Raw genomic sequence first — 14835 nt, 5'->3', positions numbered from 1 at the left:
GTCTTCTTGAGGATATTCAACTCCGTCGAGTCCTCGTTCATTATGTCCGTCCATTCCTGTAAACTGCAGATTACTTAATGGATACAAACTAAGAATAGAGCCCATTACTGTAAAAAAAAAAAAAAAATACTGTATCAGAGCTGCAGCATTTCTTTTTCCTCCCATCTTTGGTCAAATTTGACTGTGAAAGCCCATTAGTAATCTTATACTTTTGTTTTGACCACCTAACACCACAGCGTGAGGCTTTGAACTCCTTCTTTGGTGCTGTAACAAAAAGACATCACCTAAAAGACGCTTACGCTCGCCTGCCAGGAAACCTCACACCAATCATTGCAACAATAAAAAGTCTTAGAGATGTTTAGGGTCTTTGGTTACGGAGCTCTGAATCACCCATCACAAATAAGGTCTAAATGTATTTTGATGTACTCTAGCTCCAGAAAGCAAAGATACAACAAACTGCAGACGTCATGAATACTGTTATTCTCTATGAAAACTCACCTACAGGCTTTTAGCCTTACAGAACAGTACACAGTAACAACCACATGATCCACGTTTTTTTTTTTTTAATTAGTTTAAATGCTGTGACATTTGGGTGTCTCTTTCATAGTGTTGATGACCTCTGAAGATCCCAGACTCATGGGTGTGTCCAAGGTTCGCCAAGGGGTTGCCCACCTCTCCTCTCTCATTTGATTGGCGACTTTTAAACTATGATTGACAATCAGTTCTTGTGTTTGATTGAACTTACTGTGTTCTGTTGCATCAGGCTGTTAGTGGTTTGAGGCATTTTAGTGTAGCAAATCTAATTTATTTGTAGGATATTCTGTGACTTTTGGAGACATCATGAGTCCTTAAAGAATTAAGCTCAGAAGATTGACAGAGCTGAGTTTGACAAATAAGAAACACAACTGAACAACAGAGAAATTATACATACTTGTGCATAAAATAAGCCAATTACACACAATTTCCTGACAATACTGGAAAGTTCATACAGGATTTATAAGTAATGCTTTAATGCTACCAATCCTATCAACATCTCAGTGCTGATGCAGTAAACCTGGTCAATCCAGTTCTCCAAGTAGGTTGAAATAAGAGCTAAAGGATGGATGGTGCAGGAGTTGCAGATCCTGTGTGACCCTGTCTGGGGAAGTGAACATTCAGATTGAGCGGGGGTGGAGCTGATGCTCTCCTCTCCTGTCTGTCTGTTCCCACCATATGGGACGCCTGAGGCAGTGTTTACCTCTCCAAGGTGACATGAGGAGAGTTATATATTTATATACTGGATGGTCACTCGGGAATAGCTAAAAGTTAGAGAAAGCTAAATGTCTGATTACGAATCTGAACATTCATTGTTTTTAAGCAAATTGGTGCTAACGACTTATCGTTGCTAAAAACCACAAACCTTAATACTGACTGTAAAGAATAGATGAGAATAAACTAAATTAAAATGAGATGTATTTACAACTATTTACTATTAAGTATAAATGAGATGAAGTGAAATGACACTTCAGAGCAGCAGATATGTCCAGTGGCATTGCTCATGCAGTAATGAATCAGCAACAATACGGACAATAAAGACAGCCTTACTTTCTTTGATGTTAAGCACCTAAAATGTTACCTAACATTGGGTCTTTACCAATCCAGACCAATTAGCAAAAATGTGCACAGTGTCATCATGTATAATGAGGAGGAACTTATTGTTTTCGCTGCAATGAGATCTCTGCAGAGGATTAAAGCGTTGCTATTATGAACTTTTATCGTGAGCTTTGCTTGTACTGCACGATTCACCATCTTCAGACAGCGCCGATTTTCCTCTGGTGTGCATTTGAACTTCTAAATGAAAGTCTAAATGCTCTCATAAAAAGACTATCGTCATATCACTGTGTTCAACGTTGTAAAAAGTATTAACACAGGAGCCTGACAAATTCTTCTAATTTCACTGCTTCCAGATGGATCAGTAACCAAAAGACCACAGATAGTGGAAAAACTTACAGCTAACATTAGCATCTCCATGTGTACTTTATAGGAATAGCGTACAATCCTAGCTAATGGTATGTTAGCTGACATGCTTAATGACTAACATACTATTTGTCAGACTTCATTTCCAGCCATGGAGTGGTTTTAATGGTACACTAGCTGTTGTATTACAGCATCAAATATGTTGTCTGAAGTTGATATAGGCTAAATTTTATTTGGGATTTTCAGTTTAATCACTTCACTTAAAGAGTGCATACACTGTCAAAAATGCTAATAAACTTAAATTAAAGTACAACATGTTGCATGTTTTTGCAGACCCTTTAGTCTGCATGACTTTCATATTTCCAGTGTTTTCCAGAATAGATGCATTCAGTACTTGCTATGAAAGACAAAAAAGGAGGATGAGCAGCAGCAGCAGCAGCCGGCGGAGCAGTTAGGGGTTCATGTATGCTTTGATAAGATCCATTACTCCTGTTAATTGCATCAGTCATTAAGTCAGGTGCCAGCATTAGCCACATGCATCACAAGACACGTCATACGATCTAGCTTTACAATGAGGCATCGAGCCGAGTCGGACAGCTCAGCCGAACGTTGATGTGCACTTATGTCTCCATGTAGAAAGCTCGTGTCAGAGGACCACACACACACACACAGTTCTCTTTGAGAGAGTGTTGACGGGTTCATTGTGAAGTTATGAAGCAGCCACACTTCTTCTCATGAGGGTTTGGGTATCATAAATGTCCTTCTTTATTTTTACACTTTAAGTCAGGTCAAAACAAAAGCTAAACTTCCCCACAAAGTCGGTCTTGGACTTAACAAAGTTTACCAAAAATACCTATCTACTCACATGTGGTTGGTTTTAATATTAAAATACTCATTAGCCTTTCATAATAGTTTCATAAGTGTAACTCTTAGGTTGTTAGCCACATTTCTGAGGTGACACACAGACAACAATAAGATACATTTAGTTAACATACCCTGAGTTTGTGAAAGTTATAGTTTGACATGCAGCAAAGACACTTCATTTGGAAGATAACTTTCATAACACATTCCTGTTATGTACAAAGATGGAATGTCATATTTTTTTTTCTTTAATCTACAGACAAATTTAAGTTTAAAAAAAATGACTGTTTTGGGGTGGTATGGAGGGGCTATTATCTGTCAACAGAGCTAGCTGTTTTACCCACTTTCTAGTCTATTTGCTAGGTTAAGTGAACTTCATGCTTTATATTTGAAATTAATTAATGAAAAAATGTGTTCCCTTGGGTAATAAAATCTCTGTGATAAAAACTTCTCTAGCGGATTAAAAAACAAAACATTTTCTTGCTGGTCTAACTGCTTAAAATGAACATCAGCCTGGCCAACCCAACATCAAGTATCATAAATGTGTTGTTTCCATGAAATACAAATTTAATGATAGATTAAGTTTGTTAAAATTCATCATCTTAAATTTGGTCTTAAGACCAGGCTGCCAGGTTCTCACAACTTCTTTCCCTGAAAGTCCAAACCGATGTCTGATCCAAGCAGTTTGCCCCCCAAATGTCCCCTGTCTGAAGCTAAATCATGAGACGCCTTTGTGCATGTTTGCTCTTCGTCTATGAGTATCTGAAAAACCTGGAACCTTCAGTTCCTCTTTTTCATTACTAAGCTACCCTATAGATGTAACTATTTGGATTTTTCCTTACAAATGTTTGTTTGGCATAATTAATCTGTACTTATGTGACACATATATTAATTTATTTAAACTAGAAAATGATCGTGAATAAACTCTGTAAGTTTTTTTCTGGAGTCCTAAAACCTCCCACGAACATTATCTAAGTAATTAGAAAGTAAGCAAATAATACAGCTCCCTTTGATCTACAGCCTACAACATGTGATATCTGGTCCCATTGTCAAATTCAAAATATTTTTGTAAGCTGACACCGATCTTTATCATTGTTCATGTCCTCTCATCTAATCCAATGTTTTTCCATATTGTCTTCCTTTCTCTGAGTAAACTGATCCCGATGTGTTCCAGTTTAAGTATGCTACCTCTTTGCCAGCACATGTCAGTTTAGGACAGCATCTGCTCCCTGAGAGCAGCTGAGCAGGGGAAAGAGCGTGTATGCATATATCAGTGGAATCAGGTGTCAGAGGCAGGTGCCTAGGCTGCACGGGCTGCAAATAAAGAGCAAATACATCTGTTTGAATTAGAAACTACGAGGACGGAGAAGTAGAGAGAGAGGAGGGCAGATAGTCAGATCTGCATGGAAAATAAATGTGAGTGAGCAGAGGATCAAGATAGCAAGACAAGCTGCAGCTATTTTTAAACAGAGCATTTAACTGAATAAAACATTACCCAGCTGCAGTCCAAATGACAGGAATCACAAGGCAAGCGTGAAATACCCATGTCAAATTAAAGCACACTTGTTACAACACATGTATTTTGTTTTTTAATGACACAGAGCTGGAATAGTTCCCATAAGATTTCTCTAATATTGGACCGCAGAGACCCCCCCCCCCCTCAAATGTGTCAGGATTAACAACCACAAAATGATGTTGATGTTCCCAAGCATCCACAGTCTGTTCGCAGTCACGCGTAGCCAAAAAAAAAAAAAAAAAGCTGTTTTTTCAGAGAGCAAATGGATCAAAGGCAGTTAATAGTGTGTGAATTTTAGCAATGGTCTCCTGATTCACACTTGGCCCAGTTCCTAGCCTAGATGCAAAGTGTGTCTCTGCTCTCTTTCTGCTCCCCAGAAATGTATCCTCGTCATCCTCCCCACCATCCATCAGCAGTGACATCTGTGACTAATTATGCTCACTGACGTCTAGGCAGAGTGCATCACAGTCATTTCTGCCTGATGTTCTCACAGCCATGTCAATAGAAATCCTCCATTACCACCAAAGGAAGTTTGTTCTTTTGATTATTTTACTGATGTTTATTGAACTCTATCAATTATATTAAAGTGGAAACCGATAAGATATTACTTCAACAATTAAATTCTCATATTCAGTCCAGTTTGGTAAACTTTGCATTAACACCAGTATCATTTGGAGGGACAGAATCTTAACATTTTAACTCTTTATCCACCACTTTGAACTTTCTTGTGCCGACCATTAACATCAGTCAGTTTAAGCCATCTTTTTCAAATGTTCATACTTTACTTTAAGCTCTTCTGGGCTGATAATCCATTAGTTATTTCAACGTTGCGTCTATTACTGTTAGCTAAAACATTTAGCTGCTTATTCATAACTTTTAGTTGTTCAAAAATGATTTTCTTGTACCCTTTCTTAGAGTTTACCTAACAGATCAATCGTTCAACCTTTAGCTATTCAAGTTGCTATCCATCGTTGAAGCTAACATTTTAGTGTTCAATAAATTAGCATTTTATATTACACACATTCTGCATTATGTTTGAGGAAAGTAACTGGAAGCTGAAACATTATCTGTTTTTTTTTTATACTTTAATGAAGCTAATACGTCTGTTCCTGTATTGCGGTTTTAGCTAGCATTCATTTATTATGTTAGCTTACAACTTTAACTGTTTATCCATAGCAACCATATTGGCTAATCTGCTACTGCTTCTACGAGATGTTTTCCTGTCTTTTTAAACATTTACCCATCAACGTCACTCTTAGCTAACTCTTTAAACTGCTACTTTAATCTGTTTGCTGTGGTTTTGGTTCCTTCTGCCACCTGATCATTTAGCCATTCTTTTTGATGGATTTTAAAATTTACTTTAAGCTAACTAAAAACATTTAATGTCAAAAAGCACAACTGATTGTCAGTAACTATTTTTAGATAAAACCACATTTTTAACTAGTTTAGCATCAACGAGTAGGCCTAGGCTACTTTTGCTCGCTGAAGCTAGCATTATTGTTTAGCTTTGGGGTATGCTTTTAACAATAGATTAAATGAAATAGTTCACCTCTGTGTTGCTAATTTGACTAAACTTGTGGATTATACATTCAGGTAGATAAACTACAACACACTTTTTTAACATACCCCCTGGAGTATACCAGCGTCCCTCATTGGGAATGACTGTACTTATCAGGGCTAATTCTGAAGACAGTGGACGGGAAATTGGCTCAGAAATCATGTCCTTAATCTGTCATCTCTCTTTTGTCTCAATGTGTTTTCATTGCACGCAGTTAAAACAGTTTTGTACTACCATCAGAAGTTTACAGCAGGGCATTAGCATGTGGTCCCTTAGAGGTTATTATCATTATCATTAGAAAGTATGTTTTTGCTTTCTCTTAGTCTTCCTTCTACGCCCTCGTAGGCAGATAGCCTAAATTGAGCATGTGAAACAGAAACCTGGTATTTGAGTTGACCCCCTAAAAGCCTGGAAAGAAATCCCAATACAGAAATCCTACATTAGACATGACTACAAACTCTCAATCTGTTTCCTGCTTCCCTGTTTTTTTTCCCCTATTTCCCCTGTCCAGTCCTCCCCCCTCCCCCAGCTCCTAATTTCTGTACAGTGTTGTGTACTATGTTTCCATAAGTCCATATCAACTGTGTATCAGGTACATAAATCACTTGATTTATTTAATTAACTAACCCACCCAGAGATCTCACACTGCCCGGAATGCCTTGCTTACTGACCTCATGGAAAACTGCGGCCTGCCAAGGTTTTCCTCTCATATCCCCTAAAAAGGAACCCGAGAAGTACTTTTGGAAATAGACCCTAGTAGGAGGTTGTTTTTTTAACAGTGAAAGCAAAGCATAAGACTTGGATGGTTGGATAAACACAGACAGATTTTGAGTTCTTGAGCCTTAAACATGACTTGACAATAAAAGGCTTTTTACTACCACACAGGTACATTCAGCTCGAGTCAACGCTCTCTGATCTAACCGCTGGTCGCTTCGGTCTGCAGGCTTGTGATGCTTCAGTGTTTGGGCATCAGCTGTGAGCTGGGCGACAGCACATGCTCCCAGGCCAGATTTGGAGCCCACACATGGGGTAACCGAGTTAAAGTGAACCCAGACAGACGCTTTGCCAATGTGCTGTTTCATCTTGCGTTACATCAGATTGATTGTGATGAATACATCACGTTTCCCCAACTTCTTGCCCTCTCTTTGGTTCTGACTGGACTTGGCTTGTTTTTCACTCTCAGTAATAAGAAAGTTTTATTAAAGAGATTATTCCTTCTGTTTTGCACTCTGCTGACAGCAACAGCAGAGTAATGTCACATTAATGTATTCATGGTATAACAAAGCTATCCATAAATATAATGACAAGTCAGTATTTGTATGTCGTGATATTTTATGTCTGATGTCATCTTAGTCAAATAAATGTGACTTTTTATGTAGCGCTTTAGCCCAAAAGAACCAACATGATGTCTGTAATTCCTTTACACGGACACTTACACACATTGATTACAGTGAGCCCAAAGATTGTGGCCGAATCATCAGAACAATCAACTTTCTGTGTCTTGTTCAGCTAAAATAAAGTTGTAAAAGCTGTAAAATAAAGTTGAGAGATTTTGTTAAATAGTTAAAGTACTTGTAAATAGGAGAGAGTTGTTAGCTGATATGAAGCAGTCCAGTCTGAGTGAAGGAATAAAGAAGTATTAAACATCAATGCTACACTTGTATACTTGTCATGAGGAGCTGCTGAATGAACCGTCAATCCTGCAAGAAGTGGAAAAACTACCTCTGCTTGTATGCTGAATGTTTTTCCACATATGATCCAATTTATAAGATATTAACTTTAACCGTGCTGTGTGGTGAAACTACTCTAATTAGTTACAATGAACTTGAACTTTTCGTTCAGGCGTTTTGACCTGTGAGAGCTGCTGTCACCAAGTCATACATTTTTAACTGTGTCCTAATCTGACACCCTAACATGCAGGGTAGAGTCATTACTTTGTGTCTTCTGAAATTAGCTCGTCCCATGAAAAAAAACAACCTCAAACCATTTATGAATAATGGTCATAGATATCTTCCAAAGTCACAAACCAAGGCCACAGCAGACATGTTGCAACTTTTTAGTGTTATGTGAATCATTCATAGCAGTTTTAAAAAGCTTTGAAAAACAACCTGATGCATCATTTATGTTACATCTAAAAGTCTGACACGTTTAAATTTAAAGCTGAAGCTAGAAAGGGCCGTTTTTGAGCTGTGTAGGTTATCTTGAAAACAAATTAAATGGATTAACTGAGGGTACGATAATATTTTGCAAATCCTTGCTGCACCTCTAAGTCAGTACCACTGACTGTAAATTAAAATACACAGCACTTCTCTGCCTCCATCCATTGTACTGAATTGAAGCTAAAGTATCCCCGTGATGGGCGCTGACATATCGAGTTGGTGACTTCATTTTGAGCCAAGACATGCACAGAAGGGATCGACTGGTTGAACTTCAGAAGTGATGGCACGCCCCGTCTGCTAACTGCAGCACACATTAAACTTACCGATAAAACATAGAGCCATCTGAAAGATACAGTCCACAGCACAACAGATGCTTGTGTCGGTTTGAAGTAGACACACACAGTTATGGACAGTTTAAATGTATTGTTAGTACTTCTTTTGTTTTTCTCACCTTTGATTTTTTTGTATATCAAATAACTAATTAAAACAAAGCTACTCCGAGAGATGAACACTTACACAAAAATTATGTCGATCGATATCATCATGAAAGAATCCAGGTTTAAGAAAAATGTATTTGATGTATTTTAACGTTATAGTTTGAACCATGTCCACCAATCTGAAACACTGAGGAGGCGGGGTTTGTGACCTATACTACAGCCAGTCAGCAGGGGGAGCTCTAAAAATTCTGGCTTCACTCCCTGTCCCAGACAGCCGCTATTGGTTTTTCTGTCCGTTTTAATATAATCCCCATCTTCTTGATTCAGTACTGCGCACATTGCCTTTAAATATAGACATTCAAACTATAATAATAATACCAATATAATACTCCTTAAAATGATAAATTCCTTAAAATATTTGCTTTCAAACGTAGCTTTGACCCACATGAGCCTTGTGGGTCAAAGCTACGCAGAGTATTTGAGGGATGTGGAAAGCAGAGCTGTGTGTGAGTGATTGAATAAACAATCACAGGGTCGTCTGGAGTTTTAGGTGTCTGTGAAGGAGAAACGAGGGGGCCACGCTTTCAAAAGAGATGAGGGAAAATTTGTGGGAAATACAAGATAATAGTCGATTATTTTACTTAAGGTCTTTGGGTGCAATCCATTGAAATGCCTGGTGCCTTGAAGTGGAGAAGAGTTGCAGTTTGTCAGGTCATGGTATCCTCGGTCGGACGCAGCTGGGAGATGAGAGTGAGCTGTGACGAAGGAATTCTGGGAAGAGGATCGGGCTGCTGCTCAGACGGCCTGTACAGAACACACGACATGATCAGTGTTTATTTGTACAGTGATACTGAGCGTTCCTGTTCTGTACAGCGTATTCAGGACAGCGTAAACGCAGATAAGAGTGACGTCATGCCACCTGTACGAGGACAAACTAGGCTGACCATATAGGGCTGAATATGGTGATTGTGTGCGACACCTCTGAGCACACACGGACGACGCTGGAAGAATTTGTTTACTGACCAGTGATACAAGCTTACAGTAATGACCTCTCAGTAAGGAAACACTTTTTCTTTTTATTTCATTATAGTCTTCAAAGGGAGTTTACACCGAGGGAAATTAATTGTGCTTGACATAAGGAATGATGGTTTTACAGAACCGAACATTACCCTTACAGTTCAGTAAGTCTTTAAAAAAACAACGATGCTAGTCCTTTTAAAGCAGAACAGCAAACACTTTGTGAATTATTCCTAAAGTGATTAACCACATGAGACGTTTTTCTTTCATTAAACCTCTCTAATTATTTAAAGACAACACAATCCAGCCGGCTACTGTTTACACCGTTACCTCTCAGAGCAGAGTGAAACCCCGCACCACACACACACACACACACACACACACACACACACACACACACACACTGGTTAGTGTAGTATACAGTGTAGCTCTGGCTTGTCTCCAGGGTGCAGAGACGTCTAAGGATGATATCAGTTACTACTGAAGCTTGCAGAGAGAGCCAGCAGCCAGAGTTTCTGTTACCACAATGCATACCAAGAGGTTTTCTCTCCCGAGACCTCAAAGAGTCTTGTTGGATGAACTGTATGTGAATACAACATGTCACATTTCACATGATTTGTAATCCCAGTCGCAGTTGAGGAACAGTGGGACTAAACTGGTCCCTAAATTGACCTTTTTGGTCTTTTATTTTTATGTTTTAAATACTTGAGTCCTTTCTGTTGGGATAGGGTTAGGCACATTGGTTTCAACAGCTTCTCCTATTTACAAAGTGCTGATATATTATCTCCTGATAAATGGCCTCTCCTCTCCGAGGTGAGTCGATGTGCCTGATGAGTAGGCTGTGCTCCTTTTCTTGTTGGTGAGAACAAATGGTTCCTGTTAATCAATGAAAATTTAATTGAGTAACAGAGAACCAGAGCCCTTACAGGCACATTGTGCCAGACTTTCATGTATTTTTAAAGCATCTTTATCTCTGCCTAATGAGTAATTAGTGCTGTAACTCCAGAGTGGGTACCTGAGTAACCACCATTCATTATTTATTCTCATGCAAAACAAGAACTGGATGGCACCAAAAATAAAGAGTTGACCCCTGGATTTGGTTGGTTTGGTGTTATGCCTCCTGAGTGGTGGTCTTTCCATCCTGTTCATATGAACATGATATCTTAAGAATGTCTAGATTATATCTTTAAGAATTCCACTTGGACTCTTAAATATACTAATTTAAACGTGGAGGTCAAAGGTCACTGTGACCTCACCAAACATGATTTTAGCCAATACTCAAGAATTTGTATGATAAAAACACTTTACACAACACTAAAGGCTCAGTCCTCTGTGTTTTTTCATTTAAAAATGTGTAGGGCAGTTACATTTGAGTCTTAAAGGACACAATAAGGATACAATAATATATATTTACCAGTTAGCGTAAGCACATGACAACATTAAGCTAACTTTGTTAACTTTAGTTCTGGATCTTGACTGTGTGCTTCAAATGGGGCTAAACTGAACATTTCAGGAGATGTTCCCTGCAGGCCAATTTAGATCGATAGTCCAAAAAAGATAGGAACTGTTGGAAATTATTCCAATATGATTTCATATATATAGTGCACAAAATGAAATGATGTTACTGTTAAAAAGCCCTAACTAATGTTGTACCCTGAACTATCTCAGATGCTGCATGAAGCATCAATGATATTTGATATACTGCAGATTAGCAGTATTAATAGAACTAATTTAGAAAATCTGTGTGTGCTAACAAGTCTTCACACTGATTAAAGCGGTACACTCATAAAAAATACATGGGAGGATTCTAAAATGTGTTTGAAGAATCAAAATTGTATCTTTGAATTAGAACATAATGGCAGCTGCTAAAAGAGTGACAGCTTTTAAAGATACCATTTGGGAATACTTTGCCCTTCTTTGAAGTGATTTCTTTTAATGCATTTAAACCAGGACCATTAGCCTTTTGCTAGAGGTTTAAGATTAGATGACTGGCTGTGAATTAGGATTCCCTAAAGAGAGGCAGCATTGAGGAGGGAATGAGATTCAGAGCATATTGCACCTGTGTTCTGTTGACATTTCTAAGCCTCTCCTGCTTGTTTGTTTTCCCTTGTAAGACTTTCAAAGGCTTTAATTGGCCTGCAGTCTTATATAAATGTTACATTTTAAATGATAATCACAGGAATAAGATTATAAGATAATTGGCCCCGGGTTTTTGAAAAGTCTGTTACTCCTTCTATATGTTGCAACATTTCTTACACAAATAGAGGTACTGGGCTGATTTAAGAGGGAGTTATTGTTTGCTAGGGCAAAAACTGATAGGCTATAATTTCCCTGATGTCTCCCCATTTTTTTATCTGACTTGCCATAATATATGTGCAAATACACGTGACTGCATGTGTTCAATATTTATGCTTCAGCTGCAGGCAGCAAGTACAAGAGCCGAGGATTTTCAGATGTAAATGAAACCGCTTTGTTTCACCTTTCAGAGCAGAAAGGTTGCACTTTTCCTCTGCTGAGAGCTACAGAGTAACAGAGGTGTCTGGTGGACATGGTGGCTTTGGCCTGTGTGCCTGAACAAGCCGTCCACAGAGGCATCATCTCTCATGATAACTTTGTCACTTTTGTGAGGCTGGGGGAGGAGAGGGGCGGAGGATGAGCTTGTCATGCGAGCCTCTCCACTCTCTCAGACAGCGATGGGACTGCTGGCCTTGTCGCCTCGGGCTCCTGCGTCTGCTGGTGACGAGCGTAGCTGTCACTCCAGTTGTCCCGTTGTCTCAATAAGCAGCTCTCTTCGGCTAACAGATCCTGACAGGCCGGCAGATCAGCGTCTGTGCTCACCTGAAAAAACTGTACTGCTCTTACTGTACTCAAGGGTAAAATAAATGCACCTGCTGTAAGCCTTTTATTTGTAGCATTTAGCCAATAGTATTATCTAAAAAAGAAAATCGTACAAGACTGAAGTGAATGCTATTTAGGATTTTAATGTTTTTTGATGCTTGATGAGACTTGATGACATTAACATACATACAAGATACTGAGCCAGAATTTGAGACAGATTTAGTTGCTAAAATGTATATTGGTTGAAATGTAATAAATGAACATAACCCTTTGAAATATTAAGCTTAGGGTAGTGGTCATAGTTTCAAACAATACTAAATCACTTTACATGCAATCATAAGTTTCTTAACACAAAATGCACAGGACAATAATGTGAATACTGTTAATGTAGCTATATAATGCATTTAATGCAAGCTAGCTAACGCTAATGTGGAAAACAGCTAGCCAAAAGTAACGGAGGAGCACCAAGTAGCAAAGATGTACTGTTCACATTAAAGGTGCACTATGTAGATTTGGTAGTGGAATTTGAAAGTTGGAGAAGTGATATTTCCTGAACTAAATACACAAACTTAACAGTTACGGTTTCACTGTTGCGGCCCCCCCACCATAACTTCTCGTGTAGCATTTTATCTTCAAACAGTGTTACAGGGAACACAGGACAGTTTGTGTATAGAGTTATGAACATATACCACAAAATATGTACATTTCTCTAACTTTCACATTTCTCTACCAAAACTCCAGAGTGCACCTTTAAGCTAACAACATATTGGTAAAATAAGTTTTAGATTAACATTTGTAATAGCTACCTTATTATTATTATTATTATATATAGCTTAACACATTGAGTAATCATTTTCAAACAGTTAGCTACTGGTAGCTTTCATAGGGCTGTACTTCAGTCCACTGAAGTTAAAATACCTTCAAAGTAATGACAGATCTTAACTGTAAATGAATACTTGAAAAATTGTGTTGAAATAAAACCTCAAGTAAACAAAATCTGGCTGTAATAGACAGAAGCAGTGGATAAACAGGTGAATGAGATAGCTAACATTTTTGAAAAACCATTGTTACCAAATAATAAATGTAACATCGTTTGAGCGATATCTACTGCACAACACCTTTCAAATTAAAAGCATTAGATGGACAAGTTGTTTAAATGTTAAGATTCAGCCATTCCAGGGTGTTGATGTATCAACAGAAATCAAAAAGTATAAAGAAAAATAACATAGTTATAATGCTTATTTATAAAAACACTTATCAAAACGTATGTTACAAATGTAAAACTGCCAACAATAGAATACACAAAAATAAAACAGAAAGGCGTAGAGAATACAAAAAGGAACATCCTAAAACAATGGTTCGCTTAAAAAGATAAAATATATAAAACACCATGGATCAAAAAAAAACAGGAAGGCCTTTTCAATAAAAGTAAGTCTTCAGAAGTGATTTAAAAGACAAAAGTGATGCAGCAAACCGAGTTTCTCAGGCAGGTTGTTCCTCAGCCGAGGGGCCTGGACAGCAAATGGTTGGAAAAATGTGACATCCATCCATTTTAAAATCGATTTACACTGGGGGACAGGGGCTGACAAAAAAACAAGTTTTGGTGGCACATCTGCAGATACAAGGCCATCTTTAAAGTCATCCATCAGCTAGAGAATGAGTCATTTTGGTGAAAGGGGATGTAATAAATCAACTTGTGATCAGAACAGAGTCCTCTTCAGTCATCTCTTTGTCATCACATAACAATATGAGACTACAAACAGGCAATGATACTAAGAAGCAATATGTGTCTCTGCTTGGTACCAGGTCAGGTTTTTCCATGCATAAGGAGATACATCAACTTTAATGGCTCTCATTTTGGCGACACATTTGGGAAAGCTTTAAACAGATTTGGCATCAGACAGACAGATGGCTCTACGGCACGGATCAGAGTGACAATAAAACCAGAGCCCTTAGAATTAAATCAACTCTCACAGTAATTAAATTCAAGCTGTTGGTCAACCTTTTCCATTTGCTGATGTCTGATGTTATTACGCACGTCATCTTCCTGCTCCTGTGTGCAACAGGTCCACATGAAGGGGAAATAAATTGTAGGCGGTGATGATGCCGCATGCGAGTGCACTCTATCCTTTGGGACAGTAGAAGGGGAAAGATAATGTCAGGAAATAAGAGGTTGATCAAATCCGTCCTGGAATTTATGAGTTCTTCATTGTGAGTGCGTACTGGGTAATTCTGCCTTTCCTAGGATTGGTTGTTGGAGGGGACTTTGTAGTATTCTTCAGAGGACTCACTGGTGTGCGCACACACACCACCTCTTCTATTGTGCTGAAGGGTTTTTCAATTTGAAGACTCAAAGGATTGTTGGGTAAAGATGGATTTAATTACACTGGGAAAATAAATTTTATGTAGAAAATGTATGTTTATTTGATCTGGATACAAAATAGAGGACTAATATGGTACAAATGAACTCATTAACTGGAGCCACTCTGCAGG

The 14835-nt window shown here is 38.3% G+C and overlaps 1 protein-coding gene across 1 annotated transcript in view; it reads left to right on the top strand.

Moving 5' to 3' along the window:
- The window catches only part of kcnk3a (potassium channel, subfamily K, member 3a), a 41469-nt gene that overhangs the window by 22967 nt on the left and 3667 nt on the right, over positions 1-14835 (top strand). The gene's annotated exons all lie outside the window — the stretch shown is intronic.

Source organism: Labrus mixtus, chromosome 12, assembly GCF_963584025.1.
Source record: "Labrus mixtus chromosome 12, fLabMix1.1, whole genome shotgun sequence".
Classification (NCBI taxonomy): domain Eukaryota; kingdom Metazoa; phylum Chordata; class Actinopteri; order Labriformes; family Labridae; genus Labrus; species Labrus mixtus.
Note: the sequence above shows the minus strand (reverse complement) of the source record. Positions and strands in the feature narration are given on the sequence as shown.